The following is a 19,774-nucleotide window of genomic DNA, read 5'->3' as shown; positions in this document are numbered from 1 at the left end:
GGTGCTGAACGGCCCCGGCAGCCGCAGCCGCAGCAGAGCCCCGTGGCCACCAGCCCTCCCCGGCCGCGCTCCCTGCACAGCCGGCAGGATGGCTTCCCGTGTGAACGCAGCTCCCGCCCGGAGGCCAGCCTGGAGGGAGGGTCTTTCCGTGGCAATTCACTCCCTGCACCCCATCCCTCCCCATGCAATGCCGAGGCAACTTTGCAGCGCGGCTACGGCCGCCCTGCGGCCCCCCCCCGCCCCGGTGCACCCTCCTGCCGAGCGCCGTCCAAAGCACTTCTCCGAATAAGATCCCCGGGCTGGGGCTCCGCCTTCTCCTCTCCCTGCTCCCCTTGTCCCCATTCATTTTCTCCAGGCTGCCCGAAGCCCCTCCCCCGGCCCGGGAAGCCCAGCCTCTCCGCTTCCCTCCCGGAGCCCTTCTCATTTGGATTTCCAGCCCCCGCTCCATTCTCCCGGCTGCCTCGCTGCTGCTGCTTCCCCCATGGCTATGAACTGATCAGCACAGGAGAGGGGGGAAGAGAGGCGGAAGGGGGAGAAAGAAAGAAAGAAAGAAAGAAAGAAAGAAAAGAAAAAAAAAAGAATAAAGAGAAAGAGGGGGGAAAAAAGGATTTGGGTTTTTTTTTTCTTTCCTATTTCTTTTTTTTTTTTTTTTTTTTGCCTCTGCCCTTCATGCCTGCAAGCCGCATCCAGGGAAGGGATTTTCTGTCTGAGCATGAAAAGGACTGCTAGAGCCCCAGTATTTCCACGCCTGCATCCTCAGCACAGCACCCAGTATGCGAGCTGGACACAGAAGCTCTCTCACAAGTTCCTACCGAGCCGAATAAAAGCCACGGGCGAGCCGATCTCCGCCGAAGAGGAACATTAACATCAGGTAAGGGGGAGACTGCGTTTCCTCTGCACCGAAACCACCCCCGCCCCCCCTTCCACCATGTCCTCCTGCCCAGCTGCGTGCACCTACGAGCCGCGATCGCTCCTGATTTGCAATGCATTTTTAGACCTGTGGGCAGTTGCATTCCCTCAAGCCTGGAGTCAGGGGCATTGCAAGCACGCACACACACTCACACACACACACACACACACACACACACACACACACACACACACCCCTCCTCCCCCCCTCCACACACCCAACCAGATACACACACACACACTCCCCCTTGTACTCCCCCACCAGACACACACACACACACACACCCCACACCCCCATCACACCCACCCACCCACCCACCCACGTTTGTCTTACAGGTTCTGTTTCCCATCCCCTTCTGGGATAGCATGGAGTTCATATGGGAAGTCTATGACAAAAGTCCTGTAACCTATTGGGGGGGGGGGTGTGCATGCATGTGTGTGCATGCAACTAGCTTGTGGCTACCCAGGGAATTTGCACATGAAGGCGGAGGGGTTGTGGATTGGGGATGTCTCACGCAATGGCATCACGTAGCTCGTGCAAGGTACGTTGTCTAATACATAGAAGGAAAGGTGCAGCCTTCTAGCTGGGTAAGGGCTGGGGGGTGAGAGGTAAAATGCATGGCTCTATATATATGTCAGAGTATTGATACAACCCAAGACAATGTCCCCAAGGAGATGGTGTCATCTCCACTTAATCCACTGTTCCATTTGTGCAAGTGACAGGCAAATCCTGGAGGAAAAGGAGAGTCTGTCGCTTTAAATCCCACACTGGGTTGATTGCCTCTACTTCTAATGGGAATGGGAAGAAACTGAAATAGAGCAAGGAACAGAGGGAGTTGTGGAGGGGGAGGTGGTGTTGAGGGTGATGGTGAAGGGGGAGAGCTACAGATCGGAGATCTTCAGGAAGAGCTGGAGACTGATGAGAGGCTCAGCTGTGAGGCTGCTTGCTAGCTTCTGGGTAAGGAGCTCAACTTTGCCTTTCCCAGCCCGTAGGGAATTAGGAGAGGTAAGGTGAAAGAGCACATCCACCCCCATTACATCATCACCTAGAGGTCCAGCACAGCTTGCATTGGTATGGAAGAGTAAAGACTGGGTTGTGTTTTGGGGAGGAGGGGGGGAAGCAAGGAATCAGGGAAAAAGGGAGGGTGTTTGCCTGCAAATTATCTGGGGGGCTTACTTTTCAGTGGCAGAAGCATTAGAGGAAGCAAAGAAGCTGCAGACAAAATGCTGACAATCTTAATGTATGGATTTAGCCCGGTGATTGACATCTGGAGCAGATGCACTGGGGAGAACAGAATGATTCCCTGTGTTTTAGCCTGGTTCTTCATCTGAGTATATAATATTAATTCATTAATGGTAGTTGAGCTGCTTTTGGAAGAGTTGCAAGAGAAGTCTCAGGTTCTGCAAGTAAAGAGGAGATGAGCAAGGCTTTGGTGCAAATGTGCAGATTTATTTTTCTTTTTAAAGATAGATCTGGTCTGCTAGTGACTTTGATCCCCATAGCCTCACACACAAGACACACGGGCATAAAATCTCTTGTTCTCTCTCTGTCTCTCACATGCAGACACAAACTACACAATCATGGACACATGCAGTTCCCCCTATGAATGCACACACAGTTCTCTTTCTCTCTCTCTCTCTCTCACACACACACACACACACACACACACACACACACACACACCCCAACCAATTCTGGACTCTTACAATTTTCCCTATGTCCTCTCACACAATGTTGGTCTTTCACATGCGCGTTGCACATACATACACTACCAAGAACTATATTATCATTCTTATGGTGCAGATCAAATTGAGAAGCAGTTTTTCCACTCCATCCTTCCTCCTCCCCTGCTGTTTGCAGACCTCTAGATATGTAGTTTTCTTCTATGGCATAGATTGAGCTTTGTTTTCAGTTCTAGTCATGGGTCTGCCTCCAGAGCCCTTTGCATAAAATGTTTGCACCCCCTCCCCTTTTACTGCTCTTTCCATGACCTCAGCACTCAGCAATTACTTTGCTACAGGGAAGGCAGACCAGCTTCAGCCATAGGTGCAGAGTGAATTGCATCTGAGAGGCAACAATCCTGCACCCTACAGGCTCCTGGCTGGAGCTGGAGTCTGTGGGAATGGTGAACAGGTATCACACATGCTCTGCTCTACTTGTGTTGCATTTATTTTTGACTCAGCATGTGTGTGGATGAGAGAGAATCTGTGAGAACATGTCAGTGTGTGCATAAGATACCTGCACTCAAGTTTCAGGGTCCCACTGAGCTCAAGGCAAAACCCCTGCAGTCCATCAGAGTGCACTTAGGCACTCCCCATCCCACCCTAGTTCAGGGATGAACTCACTGGTCAGGTATTTGTAGGGAAGATGATGTCACTGGTTTAAGATACACTAACCACCATCTCCCTCCGTCCCCCTCCTTTGCCTACCATTCCAAGGACCTAGTTAAGAGGTTGTGTAATCCCCTAGGGCAGGAATCTAATGAACCAGCTGACTGCCCTGTTAAAATTTAGGATTTCATGGATGCACTAAGACATACATTGCTGCAACTAAGAGCTGCTCCCAAGAGAGATTGAGAAGGGTTTATCCATACTCTCCCCTACCCCCACTCATCCAGTGTTTAATATCTTGGAAGTACTCATATGGCCCAGCAGAGCAGAGATGGTGAATGGTGGGTGGCACTGAACATGCCCATGAATGGTTATTATTGATTACTGATTATTATCTTTCCTGTACTTTATGGTCTATAAAACACAGGGTCAAATTCTGTTGTCTTTGCTCAGGCAAAACTCCCATCACCGTCACCATGAGCATCACTTGAGCATTGCAGGAATTGGCTCAGACAAAAAAGCATATGTGCTCATGTGTGCCTATGTCCAGAAATAGATTTGGATTTCTAGAGTTTATCTGGGCATGTGCGTACATTGTATATTTACATCTGATGCAACAGGGCTGAGAAATTTATGCTGAAAGAACAACAAAAAATGGATTTCTATAAAACGTCAAAAGAGGCTGTCAAGGGAGGAGAAGTGTACACAAACAAACCCCCATGCAAAAATCAAACTTCCTAGAGTCAAATAAAATAAAAATCAAGGAGCTAGCCAATATTCAGGACAGAAAAAAAGAAAAAGAAAGCACTCAGCAGCATATATGGATCTAATTTCCCGTATGTGTGGATGGGAGGCACAAGTCTATTTGCAATGCAAAATCTTTCTGGTATTACTGAAAATGTTTCCCAGCTCAGAGCCCCTGCACTGGTATCTTCACTTGTACCAGGAGGCTGTGTCACAAGATAGGATTGTGACTCCCAGAAGGGGGAGCTCTGACTCCATTCCAGTTGGTCAGGGCTTGCTTTGCAAAGCAGGAGTTCAGCTGACTGCAAAGCAGTGAAGCTCTCATGTAGTTTAGACAGTACAGCGCTTCCCTAGAATGGATCTGGTGTGATGCAGGCAAAGAGCTGCATACGTTGCCTTTCTCTCAGTGGAACTTCAACTCTTGGTATCATTGCAGCCAATAGTCAATAATAATATTGGTGACTGATAATAGTAAATAACAGCATACCTCTTGTCTCAAAGGATCCCAGGTGCACTTAACAGGCCCTGGGCCAGGCCCTTAGCTGGTATAAATCAGCAGAGCTCAAAAGTAGGTAATGGAGGTCTGCTGAGGATCCGGACCTATACTGAAATCCCTCACCCAGTGATGAAATGCAGCCACTTCTGGGCCACAGATTTTTAAAGGGGAAGTGGAAAATAGCTTCTTACATTGGAAGTACAGGGATGAAGTTAGGCAAGCAGGATGTAATTATCCACTTGATCAGCAGGCCTACACTTGCCAGAGTGCTGTGGGCCCTTAAAACCTGGGGAACTGTGCCCTAGAGCATCCCAGACCATGCAGAAAGGCCTCCTGAGGGTTTAGCAGTTAAGCCTGCCTTTTGCTGGAAAGGGAAAAGATCTATGCATGGCAAGTCTTGGCCCTGAATGGATTTATAGGCCACAATCTGCTCTTGTGGTTTTATACCTTTGAAAAATGGCTCCTCCTCCAAGTATTATATTGATGCATTGCTTAGTTCAGAGGAAAGAGCACCTCCTGTGTCATGTCAGCTATTTTCTACAGTGCTCTGAGGTTTCCACTGAGGTCTTCAACATGACTATCTACCAGACTCAGTGTTGCTCTGCTTGTGAGGTCTGACAAGAACACAGGTCACTCTAGCAGGCCAAGGGGTTGCAACTTTGGCAAAAACCCAAAACCCTGTCAGCAGGGCCTGGGAAAGAACATCAGCCTTATCCCTTGGCTTCTTCTGCTGAGGCTGAACTGAGTGTCTACAGAATTAGTCTGAGTTAAGCTGATGACTTCAGCCTGGCATATGAGAACCAGAGAGAAATAGCTGCTGACGTCATCTCCAGACGTGTTGGTCGGCGCTGTGCCCTTTCAGTTGAGGATGAATGCCAGTATAACTGGAAAAAAGAATAAGGAGATGATTCAAGGCCCATTAAAGTCAATGGGAAGATTCCCATTTAGTTCAGTTGTCCCTGGAACAGAAGTTAACAGGCTGGAATAAATTGTGACATATTTCTATGAAGAGTGGATGGGAATATGGACTGGGGTTTCCTTGATATGTGGGCTGATACAGCCTACCTACATCTTTGCACTCTGGCCCTGGATGCTATTTCAGGAGATCCCTGCCCCACACTTGATTTCAAAGGAGAGAGGGGCCTGTTGTTTTTTATTCCAGTAGGCTGCTTGGATCTCACTGCTTCCTGCAAGGTGCAGAAGGCAGGTGATAGAGCTTGCACATGGACTGGTGTTGTGTTTGCTTTGCTCATAGGGCAATTCAGAGAGAAACATTGGGTGATGATGCTAGACTCACACTACACCATGACTGGGTACTGATTGTGGGACTTACTAGAACCCTACTGAATTCTGTCGTTAGGACAATAGCTGGGACCTCATTAGGGGCTGCTTCTAAAGTCTGGCACCTGAACTCTTGTTCACATGATTGATTCTCTTCACTTCAGAGGAACTGCTAATTGTATTGACATCCAAATACCTGTAATAAGAACACCACTAGGTGCTGATTGCAGGGTTGGTCTCCAGACAGTGACTGATGACGAAGTCATGCTGTGTAGCCTTTTCCAGATTTATGCTGTAAGCAGGATAGTGGACAGGTGCCCAGATATCAGGAGTGCCCCTACTGCTTGTTATTCTAAAGGCAAGGACTATGTGCTTTTATTTGGGCAGGGCCTAGCAGTGGATGCTGTTTGCTGGGGCTCTGTGTCCTAGTTAGAGAGGCAGGTAATAGTAATAATACCTTTCTTTCCAAAGGATTACAAGATGCCTCACAAAGCATGTCACTCCTACCTGGAGTGTCATAAAGCCAGCTCTGGGGTGGAACATAGTGCATATTTAGCAGCTACTCAACAGCTTGATGCCAGAAGCAAAAGAGGGCTCTATGCATAAGCAAAATCCTACAAATACAAACCAGCAATTTCATCTGGCTCAAGGTAATAACAACAGGTGATAATAAGGTGATAACACTTGAATAGAGAAAGAAACCATGTCACAATCCATACACATGTGCTCTCCTGCTCTCTACAGTGAAAATGTTCAGGCTATAGTCATCATGCCAGGCAGAGAGTCTCACAGGTCATACAGCACTCAGAAAACCAAGAGATCTTCTCAGTCCTCTGCCATCTCTCCTTTGCTACCAGGCAGAGGAAGAGAAGCAGTCACCATGCGGTAGCAGCATTTGATTCCATCCTTCTAGGTGCACTGTGTTTGGTGGTATGCATTGGTGAATGTGTTTAAACCGTTCATTCTGAACTAGAATAAGACAGAGCCTGGTGTTTTTGACACATATTAGCAGTATTGACTGCACCCTTATAACATGAAACAGGACAGCCAATACATGGAGTAGAGAGACTGAATATGAAAGAGCTAGATCCTCATTTGCTGTCAATCAGCATAGACCCATTGAAGCTAATGGAGCTAAGCCTACTTATACCAGAGGAGGAGCCATCCCTTAGGGTGCGATTTTGAACAACTAGTAATTTGGCCTCTATTCTGGAATCTGCTGTTTTGTGATGCTTAATGATTATGGGTGCAGTTTTGGCCTGCAGTGATGCATGGACACAATTGATACCATTTAGACATCTTTCTGCATATGAGGCAGTTAGACATACCTCAGACATTAGGTACCTTCACAGTTATTTGTAGCTGCAGTTATGGGTGTTCAGATATGAAGCAAGTTGGGGGATGCTGGATGTAAAAAGAAACATTTCCCAAACTGTGTCCTAACAAGTGTGACCAGTGTGCTTCAGTCACAGTTGCCAAAGTCTGCAAGAACAAACCAGGGTAGTCTGTAGAGGGTTAGTTAGGAAGACACATGGAACAGAAGCTTATCAAAAAGTGTTTAGGGAGCTGAACTGTAATACAAGTGTGAATTCAGGGACTACCGGACAGGTGGGGAGAAGGGGACCAGCTGTTGCAATGATGCTAGCATAGGACGGTTAAGATTAGTGGAATCAATATCAGGAGGGCTGTGAATACTGGAGTGGCAGCATCATTATCAGCACATTATTTAGAACATGTAAATGTTGCGAGAACATAAGTGAAATATCAGAAGCAAGAGAGATGTATACATGAGTATAGACTCACAGGGTTCAGACTACTTGCATGGAGTAAAAGGGTGCTGAGGATGCGTATTAGTTACAGTGATTTGTACTGTTCTGTACTATGGTAGACGTACATAGGGGCTTTTTTATTTGCAATCAGAGATGGTAACTGCAGAGGCTAAAGAGTGCACATGACAGTCTAAGAAAGTCCAGGGCAATAAATAAAACAGATCAGATCTTGTTCATGTGAAGGGAGATAAAATATAAAATAGCAGCAGTGCTGATGAGGGTGTATAATGTATCCTTAAGACAAACAGCTGTTTCTGGAGCTGCTTACGCAGAGACATATTCTTCCAATTTGCTTATGCAAAAAGTCCCCTGGGTTTCATTGTTCTGTTCACGGGAACCATGGAAGCATATCACCCAGGTGTCCATTCACCTAAAAGGAATAAGAAGCTGTGGGAAATTACAGAGTGGAGAATCATACTCAAATACTTGGTAAACTGACTTTGAGTACTTTTAAAGATAAAATAACCCAGCTTTAGGTAAGTTGAAAAGATATTATTCTGACCCACACCTTGGTAAGGGGCAAGTCATACCACCGATCCTTGTTAGAAATCTTTGACAATGTTAATAAAAATAGTGGATAAAAGGGACTTGGTGATTATAATTTATTTGAGGTCTCATAAATCTGTTGATAAGTTCCATTTTTAGAGACATTAAAGAGAAAAATACCTGAACGTCTCCCATGAATTAAAAGGTAGCCAAGTAGAGCAGTAGAATTTAAAGAGTCATCAAAAGTGTTGAAGATCAGAGGGGAGGGAAGTTAACAATGAGGAAATCAATTGATCAATATTGGATCAACATTTCTCAGTATTTTACTTTGAGATATGGAAGAGGATATGACCAGAAAAGGGGGTGAAATGTGCTGCTGCTGAAACAAAATCCAGTCTAGTTTAAAGTGGGAAGACTAGGAGCAATTGACAAAAAGATCTAATCAGATAGAGAATCAGACCATGACACTTAATTTGTAGAAATATAAAGTTATTGCACATTGGGAAAAATAATCTTAATTGGTATGATCCTCTGTGGAGAAGACTTGTGTCCAAGGCTAATAGCAGACCCTTAAATCAAGGTTCTGACATTATGGAGTACAGCATAATGGTAAGTGTTATTGATAATGTCTTCACTACATGAATATTCACACAGGCCCTGGTTCAACATATGCAGGCAGATGCTTGAATCTATTTTTATGTATTAAAATCGTTAAGACATAGGCTTAATTGTAGGCATGGACTTAAATCTCCTTGACTTCAATGTGCACTAAGAGTTTTGCTGAATTCGGTCTACATTGTTCTCATGGGCTCTGATCCTGGAGTCCAAATCATGGAGGCACATCTCTGCAGACATCCAGAGTCTTGTAGACTTCATAAGGATCTGATTACAGCAGGGAGGCCTGGACTTCTGCAGCATGTGTACACTTTGGGCCAGGGTGGAAATATCTACTGGAGTTTAGTGTCTTTGTTCCTCAGTCTTGACTGAGGAAGAGGGAGGGATATTCTCCAGGAATATTATAAAGACTTAGATGTCATCATACATAGAATCAATGGGGATGGATGGCAGATGATGGAAAAATACTTGAGACATTAAAAGGCATAGTAGAAAGTAGTAGAAAACTACATTACATTTGAATTTCATAATATATCTTCAAATCAGTTTATGAATAGTAAGTAAAGAAAGAAAGAAACCAAAAAAAAAAAAAATGCAAAGATTATATAGCCTAGAAAAGAAGACTAAGCAGGAACATTCAGGTACCTGATATAAAATTATTTGAAGGATAGAGTAAAAAATGTTCAGAAACATTTTTACTTTCTTTGATGGCACAAGAACAAGGGGACACACATCAAAATTAAAGGGCATGGCTTTTAAAGCAAATTAAAATGAAATATTTCTTTCTGCAGTGTATCGTCAAGCTCCACAATTCTCTGCTGTGGGATGACATTGAGATTAAAGTGCAGCTGAATTTGAAATGTGAAGACTGCATAACTTTATGTCAATTAATGGCATTTGCAACTCCGCAATCTAGGAAAATGATAATCAAATTTCAGGCTTCAGAGCATAAGCTGACCATTTTCTGTGGTCAAGAAGGAATTTATCCTTCTGCCTAGCTAGACTATACACGATTAGCTAGTGACTTGTCTAGCTGTAGGTTGGGTGTGATAGGAAGGGCTCTACCCACTGTCACAGGCAGGATACCGGACCACATGATCAACCATCTGATCTAACAGGACAATTCCTACATTGCTCTGTGAGACACCTCACAAGGAATTGAACAGGCATTGACTCAGGCCCTAAAATGAGAGCGCTTGTAAATATTTGAAACGAAGCTCAGCTGCCAATTTCAAATTTCCATGATTAGGTATATTAGAACAAGAGCGGTCAGCCGAGACCAGAGCCCCATGGTACTCAGTGCTGCATGCCCATAAGGACAGTCTCTGTGATGCAGATTTTAAAATGTAAGCAGCCCAGTCAGTTATAGGACTATTTTATAAGCGGGAAATGATGGCACAAAGAAATTAAGGATCTAGTCCAATTGCTATTTAAGTCAATTGGAGTCTTTCCACTAACTTTAGTGGGAGTTGAATCTGGCCTTGTGAGACAGATTTCCCAAACAGTCTTGTGTGATGAGCATTGAGCACTCCAGCGTAAATTGCCATAATTATTCTAGAAAGAAGCGCTACCTATTTCTAATTTGTCCTTCAGATATTTTTAAAAAGTGGCATTATGGGACTTCCCCAAGGTTACATGACAGGGAGTCTGTGGTAGAAGCAAGACTCAAACCTATAATTCCAGTCTCAGTTGCACTCTTTCCCATCAAACCCAAAATTCAAGGCACTTATAGCTCGAATCACATTCTACCCTTGTCATTGCAACTTTTTTTTTGATGGCAAGCGTGAATACTGCCACTGTCAAGATGGCACCAAGCATGGGGCATAGAAAGGAACTACAAAAGAGATATGCAATCAGCTGTAGAGACAGATACAGCTGTGAGTGAAACAGGTAAGAGCAGAGGGTTACTTTTCAGAACAGGTGGAAAGGATGAAAGCGAAGCGGCTGCAAAGAAGGCAGTGAGCACAATCAGCCAGTAAGAGAAGTGTGATCAGGGGGATCTGACAGGCAGGAACACAGTTCATTGGCAAGGCAGGTGTAAACATTGAGATAAGCTGCCTTTTAGGGCTGAATTGACTACTCAAAGAATAGGGTAGGAAACAAGGGGGAGATGTGATGGGCAGAAACAAGTCCTTGCTGTCCAGACGTGAATGATTACTAGGTTTATAGGCCTGGCTGGAAGGATGAGGTCTAACTCAAGAAGGCTTTCCTCATTCAAAGTGTATCAGATAGATTGGGGTGAGAAAGCTGGGATTTGGTAGATTGCAGATAACCCGTGGTACCAAAAGGTTCATTGCTGATGAAGGGGTAAATGAGGACTGATGTGGGTAATGATATAAAGGCAGCCAGAATGGGCTTGTGTGCTTTACAAGTATAATCATGGAGCTGTTTTCTCAAGGGACCAGTACAGTTGTAGTGACCCCAAACCACGGGGCTAGATTCTCATTTCAGTCCTATAGGTGTTACATGGGAATAAAACTTCAATGGAGTTATCCCAGATTTTCCTCAGGGAAATGAAATCAGAACTCTGCCTCACTTTCTAGTAGCTTGAACGTTTTAAGAATGAAGAGACTGAATGTTAAATATCCAAAAGGCACGTGACTGGCAGGAATCTGCAAGGGGAGGAGGATTTTCTAGGGATGGAAAATTCAAGTATCCATGAAACTACAGTAAAGGCTTTGATCTCACAGCCGATGTGCAAAAGAAAGTTATTGATATATTTTGAATCGCAAAACCTGGGATAGATATAGCCATTGAAATGCTATATAGTTCAAAGGTAGAAAGCATAGCCAGGGCACTGTGGTTGTGTTAGAAGACTGCATCATTTTGTAATTAAGGCGAGAGACAAGTCCATTCTATCCCTCATGCGACTGACAATAGGTTGTATGTAACCTTGGGCAAGTTATGTGATGATGCTTAAATCTTTTACAAAGTAGGCTCTAACAGTGTGCGCTTCCAGGTTTGGGTACCAAAGTTCAGGTGTCTAGAAATAGTTTCCAAAAGAGCTTAGAGGCAGTTCTCCAAGATCGCAAGACCTGTTATTATACTTATAGTACTAAATGAGCTCAGCTTAAATTTAGGCCCTAAACAAAGTTCCAGTGTTCAGAAGGGCCCATCACCTTCATGCACTTGTGTTGATCTCTTTTGAAACTTGGACTCCTATGACCTGATTTTTAGAACAGGTGATCATTCCCAACTCCAGCAGAAACAGTAGGAACTGAGTGTTTCCCAGGACCGTGAAAGGCAGACCAATAGTATTTTGAGTTGGATATCCATAAATAAATAAGGACATTTTTGAAAGACTGTGCCAAGTTAATGCAGTGGCATAATGGCAGCAGAGATAAATTTCTTCACCTTTGGGTCTGAGTTGGAACATCTGTGGAACAGGTATCCTCATTTTTACCACTCTCTCATGCATGTAGGGTTGTGAGTCTTCACTGATTAATGTACAAAAAAAAAAAAAAAAGAAAAGAAAAACGTGCTTTGAGATCCCTGGATGAAAATTGCTATGTAAGCACCAAATGTTAGTATTATTTCAATGATCAGTAATAGTAGTAAATAATTAGTTAAAAGCTTCCTAAATTTAAAAAAGATATCTCTATAAATATATACACAGAGAGATCTATCTATATATATAGTTAGATATAGATATATTTCCTTCTGCTATAGGATTTTATTGCTGATTTATTTTATTGTGGACAATTTAATTGCCCTAGTTACATTACTTTGTCTTTCCAGGCTACAAACATTGATGAGCCTTATAATTTTTAGCCTGGATAACTAAATTGGTTGAAGGAACTCAAATAAGTTGAAAGTAGCTGCACTGCCTAGCAACTAAAAGTAAGGTTTGGGCATCTATTATGATCAGCCTGCCACAAAATAAACCTGTCTGGGGCAGCTTACACTCTAAAAAGACAAGACACTACAGGTACTGGGTGGGAGGTGAGACAGAAACAAAGTGACTCACCCGAGGTCACACAGCTGGTCGGTGGCCAACAGATATACAGCTCAGTCCTGTTGATTTGTATTCTAGGACCAAAGGCTAATTAACAGCCCCTTTCCTATTTCATAGATTTTTTCACTCCTTCTCTTGCTCTCTCAGCCCATCTATTCCATCTGTCCTCATCTCACTTCATCCCCCTGCTCTCATTCCCTTTCATCCATTTCCCTTTTAGCTCTCTTTTCCCTCTGTTCTGCTCTCTCCTCCTCCTGTGGGTGCTCATTAATGCTCTAGCATGTGTTAATAAAGACCCTTACAAAGAAGGATAAAAGAAGGAGCAAGATGGGAGGAGGGAAAGTGTAGGAGAGAGGGAGGGGATGTAGGAGGAGAAGGAAATGGATCTGTTGATGGCTTTTAACTTATTTCAGTGTCTACCATTAGATTCCACCTGAGGATCTACAGTAAAACGCAGAGCCCCGTTTTGTGAACAGCCACAGCATAGCACCCTGCTCACTATGTTGGTGGACACAGCATGTAGCAGAAGTGTAATTAGAAGATTTATGGACTGTATGGACTATAACCCTAGAAGGCTGGGGATTTATCCCTGGGAGTAGATAAAGGACAAAACAGATAAAAGGGTTCAAAGGAAGCGTGAGGGGATTCAAAGGTTTTTTTTTGTTTTTTTTTTTTGGTAGAGCAGGACATGGCGAGAAAAAAAGAACCAGAAGATTCATTATTATGCAGTGAAAGGATCTAGAACTTGGCCACATTGTAAGTCTATGGGATTTTATTCGTCTGGATGAGTTTCTGCATGGGGACTTCTTCCAACGCTCAAGTAAAATCAGATGCAAGTGTGAATATTCAATCAGACAAGGGTTACGGGCGCTCTCTGCACACTGGGCTTTGCATGCTGGCAGGGATTAGACTACCATCTGGTTTGTACAATGTACATCAAAGGATTAGTACCTACATCCAAGATGCTACTGGAACTCCTGCCGACTTCCTGAAGTTCTTAAAAATGACAATTTTTTAATAATTATTATTCTTTGCACAATAGATGGATGCAGACAAAAAGATCTGGGTGTTGGGATGAGGGGCATTTATGGGTCAGACCGATGAAGTGGCTGAAAGATGGAGGTATTTTAAAACTCAGATTGTGCGCATTGCATTTTTGCTTATAGCTGTGTGTAAAAATGTCATGGTTGCCAGGGGGAAGACTGAAGCTAAATTCCTGGTTTCGTGCTTATACAGGTGGAATAAAGGTATTGTCCAGACAAGAATAACAGCTGTGTAAAGAGAAAAAAAGAAGAAAGCTGTTAGGTGTATGTCAGAAGGAGGCTTTTATCTATGGGATAGATGGTCTGTGATCCCTTGCACCATGCTATAGATGGCCTTGTAAGATACAATAAGCAAAATTGGCCTTGTCTACTGGCACAGTAACTCAGCCCATTTTCCTTGGGGTGTTCTGACAAGAGATGCACATGTGAGAAGCCTAGTGACAAAGTCATGTTCTCAGTCTGATTCATCCCATCATAAAAGAATTATTTGAATCTTATGCTATGGCTGTGATTGGAGGAGAAGGAATTTTTTTTCCTCGTTGTGTCTATAATGCTTGCCTGCCCAGCCTAGGACTGTCATTGAGGAAATTAGCCCCAGCAGTCACGTCTGCTCAGTGCATGACCAAGCCCACAAATTAGGCTGTATATATGATTTGAAGCAAAATTTATTACGTGTCACCAGACATGTTCAGGCTCTTTGTCTCTCCTCCTTGGGGCCATGAATGGGAACAAGTGGGTGGGACTATACTTTTTAATGATGGTCCCCATTTGGCAGGGAGGCATCTGTAGACATGGCCTCATTTTCTAAGTTTGATCACAGGCTGAATGGGAATGAACTGGGGGGAAGTGATTGGTCAGTATTTATCTGTAGCTCAACAGGAAAGCAGCACAGATATATCCTTTTTGATTACTGATAGAAGATGACTCCCTCTCCTTTCAGTAGGACAAGGCACCAGTTTAATGCAGTGGTCTCTGAAACATAGGACTGGAAATGCTGCCTGGCTCAAGAAGACCAGTTTTCTGTTATGATAGGCACCACATCACATCCTCTGCTTCATAAACTTATTGAGGTTCATCTAAATGGCCCTGCTGCTCCCTTTGAAAGGCTGTTCAAGAACAAATTTGGGTCCTTTTTCTTATTTCCAGTCTAAATTCATTTTTGTGCTTGTGCCAACATTGACCTCTAGCTTACATAGTTCTTTTTCCTTCCTGGTGTGTATCTCCCCAATGTGTGAGGGGTGTGTGACTGGGGGAGAGGGGAGAGCGGTGATTTTTTTTTCAGTCATTGTTTTGCTAGGCTAAATAAGCTATTTTTTTCTACCAGGCTCTGCCTTCCCCTGATCACTCCAATAGGTTTTCTCTGCCCATGTTTCATTCATCTTTTGGAACATGGGTGACCAGAATGGCACACAATATTTCACTGATACTTTCCTATCTCTGCTTGACATGCCTCTCCTGATTTATCCTCGGACTGCATTTACCCTTTTTTATAGTGGCATCATACTGAGACTGACTTGCACACCCAAGCCTTCTCCATCTCATTCATTTCCAGCTGATCAGGTCCCAAGCTTATGTAGCAGGAGGTTCTATTATTAAGCCCCAAGTGCATGACCTTGCATTTTGTGCTATTGTATTTCACTCCGTTGCCATTAATCTAGTCCTCAAATTCATCCAGTTCTTTTTGTATGATATCCCAATCCTCCTCTATATTGACAATGCCACCTAACATTGTGTCATCAGCAAATTTCATCAATACACTCCTAGTATCCATGCCAAGGCCATTAATGAAACATTAAAAAGAAGATTGGTCCCAAGGCCGATTCCCTGAGTAACTCCTTTAGTAGCATCTCTCCAGCCTGAAATATCCCCTTTCAACATTACACATTTCCATCTCCCTCTGAGCTCATTTTTTGCCTACTGTACATTTCCACCATTAACCCTCATCTTCTCCAGCTTAACTAGAAGTTTTCTGTGTCGCTTTGTATCACATTGGCAGTGTTACATGTTCTTTTTTTGTGCCTGATCTACAGGCCAAGTGAATCTGTTCCAGCACACAACATAGACTCTTGCTTTTTAGCTCATGCTATAGAAAACATGCTCTTAAGGCCCCTGATTCAGTTCATTACTGTGTTGATGAGGGAGTGATTGTGAGGACCTAGCTCAGAAATAATTTTTAGATGCTGATAGTCAAGCAAATCAGTCTCCTGTTACTAATCTTCTTTGCGAGGGAAGGTTATTGAAAAGGTTGCGGTAAAGCAGTACCATTTCTATTGTGGAGTTCCTCAGCCTTCTCAGACCCCTCTCCTTTGAGTCTGGGCACAGTATAGGGTGTTTACTCCTCTTTGTGGTCAACAATTTCCTCCTGGCAAGGGAGAAAAGGTCAAGTATCCATGCTGATTCTTTTTGATCTGTCAGCAGCTTACAGTTCCTCTGCCAATGAGGGGTCAATGATTTGTAGCATCTGGTAGGGATGGACAGCACGGTCTTGCGGCAGTTCTGTTCTCTCCTGGAGGGCACCACAGGGTGGTAATGAGTAATAGCTCAATTGTTTTTAAGACTCTCTTATACAGGGACCATCATATTCAACTGATTACATGCATGAGTGCTATTGACAGTGGTAGAGGATCAGAGCTGCTGTGTCATTAATCTACTAATGGAAGAGAATGCAATCAGAACACAAGTAAATAAGAAACTTTATCATCAAAACAGAGTCTTTCCTTATATATTTACCATTCTTTTAGGACTCAAGAAAAAAAAAAAAAGATTGATGGATTTTGTTCAAACTTTCCTGTTATGATTCCCTTAGGCCTGAAGCCAAGCGTTCAAAGTTTCGACTAAAGAGGGGAATTTGTTTTGGAAAGTTACAAGCAAGTAGAAACATTAGGTTCTGATGGGACTCCTAGTATAAAACTTAACTACAGTGGCATTCATCATTGGGGGAAAAACTGTAATCTAGAAAGACAGCCAACTAAAGCCTGAGTTGATCAAATGGGGAGCTGTGCCTGCAAAGACAAAGTTTGAGCATCTCTCTGGGGTGAGCTACAAGTGATTGGCACCTCCCCAAACCATGTTTCCCCTTTAAGACCCAAGCATGCAGGGAGTTAGTACTCCAGACCTTTAAAGGGCTTATTCCATCCATTCTAAAGGATAAGTGATCAGGGTCAGATTTGGCTGACCCTGTGGCTCAGAGAGGTCACCAGCCAATTCATCCATCCCTTCTAAAAATGTACAGGTGTAGACAGAAGTTTAGGGTGGGAAGTGGGCCCTCTCTGTGACAAAGGCAAACATGCTGGCAGCTTAATGACAGCCTTTATCATAACTTTAACCCTTCTAGTGCTGAGGTGCTGGGTGGGGGAGGAGGGTGGCCATAGCAGCAATGTGTCCTCTGAACAGGCACGGCCATCCGTCCTCAGTACCATTGCCTCCCCTGCTTCCCCCAGCCCGGAGATCGTAGTGCCGGAGATCTCATGGCTGCTGCTATGTGTTTTGAGAAGAAGGGATGCTCTGTATTCTTTCTTCCTGCTAATACATCCACACAGTGCCACGTACAATTTAGCCCTTCATGTTGTATTAACACCCTCTCTTTTGTATACATTGTACAGTACACTTACATTTAAAATGGACTCCTTGTCTGCGCACAATTCAAGCCCTGCACACAGATGCTGGCAGCACTATAGAGCATAGATCCCAGTACCAAGACCCTGGTGCCCTCAATCTCTTATTGAACTGCAGTAAACGCACAGGAGCTGTTGGGGACATATTCATCTCTGAAATGAAGGATCAATATAGTCGCCTCATTACAACCTCTGCTCTGAGTTTGCAGCTCTCTCCTTCCCTTTTGCTTCTCTGCTGTCCTTTTTTCCAGCTCTGCTTTCGCCTCCACCTACGCAGACAGGACAATGTAAACTCACTTGTATCAATGTGCCTGTGCTGAGAAGCAGAATCATGGTGTGGAAATTAAACCAAAAAGATGCAGGGCACCATTTTCAAAAGTGACTAAGTGATTGAGAAGTCTTCTCAGTGAAAGTCAATGGGACTTAAAATCCTTAATCACTTCGACTTATGAAAGTTTTACCCACATATAGATTCTACCCATAAAACCATGAATACTTTTTACTGAGCAATCAAGCATGTTTCATGCTGTACAAAAGATGATGAGGATGTTGTAAGCTCCTAGATCAGGAACAGTAAGGGATGCTTGGAAAATGGAATGCCTGTTTCACAGGAAAGTCTGTTGGTTTTGATATCTTTTTTGTATCCTGAATCAGAAACGTCAAAAGTTTGCTATGAAATTAAAATTCCAAAATAAACTATTCAAGACCATCAACACATGCCATTTAATAACCTTGAAACTATCATAGTGCCGTTTAATATACCTTTGACCTTAAACTAGTTATATTATGTATAAAATCTAATTATATTTATACTAGAACTATTGTATAGAATATATATAATATATTTAAAATATATTATCAAATGAAATTAATATTCAGTACAATAGCAAAGTCAAAACAGAATGAAATGAAATGATAATGTTGAAAAAAATCTTTTTACTGTATCAAAATGAAACATTTCAGCTTTATTGAAATGGAAAGAGAAAAAAAATCAAAATGATTTGTTTTGACTTTCTCTCATCATAGAATTTGTCAAAATTTGCATATTCCCAGGGAATGTTTTGATTTCAATGGATGTGCTTTTTTCCAATGGAAAACTCTTCTCTGAAAAAAATTGACCACAAATGTAATTCAGCAAGTTGCACAGTTCAGGTATTGAATTACACCAAGTGCCCAGAAGATAGATTCATCACAGAGCAGAGCAAGTTCAAAGGAGAAAACAAATTAAAATCACAGCTAACAATAGGCCTATTATCTGGGTAGCAAAACAGTCTAAAGATTAGGCATGTTCAGTTCTGGCTGATTTGGGTCCTGATCAAAAAGTGTAAAAAGGGCTGCACACCTTCTTTTACTACACGGTCCATATTACAGGATCAGTTCTCTAGTTTGGGCCTTTATAAAGAGGGGGGAGTCGCTGTGAAATGTGGATTCCTATTCAGATTCTGAATGTCCTCAGGTTTTTTTCAGATCTTTCACATCTTGCCTTTCATTTGGAGCTTGTTTCATAACAAATTTCCTCTGTTAGATTTGTATTGATAAGTAAAAGGCCAAATGTTTTTCTATATGTCCTTCCTTTGAGGTCTATGACGCATACATTGGCCCTTAAAAGGCAAAGATGAATGCGGCTTGCCAGGTAGATTGGATACCGGCTTCTTGGAGTAATGAAATTAGGGCCACCATGGTCAGAAAGTCTCCCACCTCCCCACCTTTTTAAACTGTTCATCCTTTCAGGTGTATAGAAAATGTAGCAGCTGCTTTTTTCCTCCTAGTAATTAAATAACCCTTTTAAGTCCTAAATTAATCTGAGCTTTTAATTTAAGGCGCAGTTCAGTTTTAAGGGTTAATATGATATCGTACTAGACATTTGCAATTAGACCTAAACCGAGTCTTATTGATTTCAATGGGCTTTAAATCAGACCGTGTAATACTGAAAGCAGTAATTTAAGCAGTGTGGGACTGTGGTTAGAAAAGGAAACTGGCCGTCAGGATTTCTGGCTTCTATTTCAGACTCTGCTGCCGCAGCAGTGTTATTTTGTACAAGTTATTAGGACCCAGCTCTTCAGATTGGGTGATTAACACCAGGAACCTCTATCAGTATATAGGCACTGAAGTGAATGACTTGAATTCCAAAGATGTCAAGAATTGGTATCTCCCAGAGAGGCAAATGTTGTAGAGGAATCTTTATCTACTGTATTTAGTTCATTACGATTATTCATATGAGTAAGTGCTCACCAATGAGAAATGGTTCCCCACTGTAGTCCTCTGCATTACTATATCTTCATCTACAAAATGAAGCTTAATGCTACTTGTATGCTCAGGTAGATGGGTATTTTTTCCCTAGCAAATTGTAAATGTGCCCAAAAAATGAAACGTCAGTCATTCTAAAACAATATGCAAATTATGGTTGCCGATGTCAAAATTTCCAGATGGGAAAAATGAGGGAGAGGATATATTAAAAAGGGGATGGTTGT

General features: G+C 42.9%; 1 protein-coding gene across 2 annotated transcripts in view; it reads left to right on the top strand.

The window, feature by feature from the left end:
• Positions 1–428: 428 nt before the first annotated feature.
• BRINP1 (BMP/retinoic acid inducible neural specific 1) overlaps positions 429–19,774 on the top strand; it is a 95,410-nt gene continuing 76,064 nt past the window's right edge. Inside the window, exon 1 of one of the 2 annotated variants that reach the window (XM_006265526.4) lies at positions 429–871. The gene's annotated coding sequence lies outside the window, so the exon portion shown is untranslated. Of the gene's footprint in view, positions 872–1,846; positions 1,868–19,774 lie in introns of those variants that run through there. The other variant, XM_019475922.2, reaches the window with a different exon arrangement.

The sequence above is a fragment of the Alligator mississippiensis genome, chromosome 12 (assembly GCF_030867095.1).
Source record: "Alligator mississippiensis isolate rAllMis1 chromosome 12, rAllMis1, whole genome shotgun sequence".
In the NCBI taxonomy this organism is placed as follows: Eukaryota; Metazoa; Chordata; order Crocodylia; family Alligatoridae; genus Alligator; species Alligator mississippiensis.
This window is presented reverse-complemented; position numbering and strand designations above follow the sequence as displayed.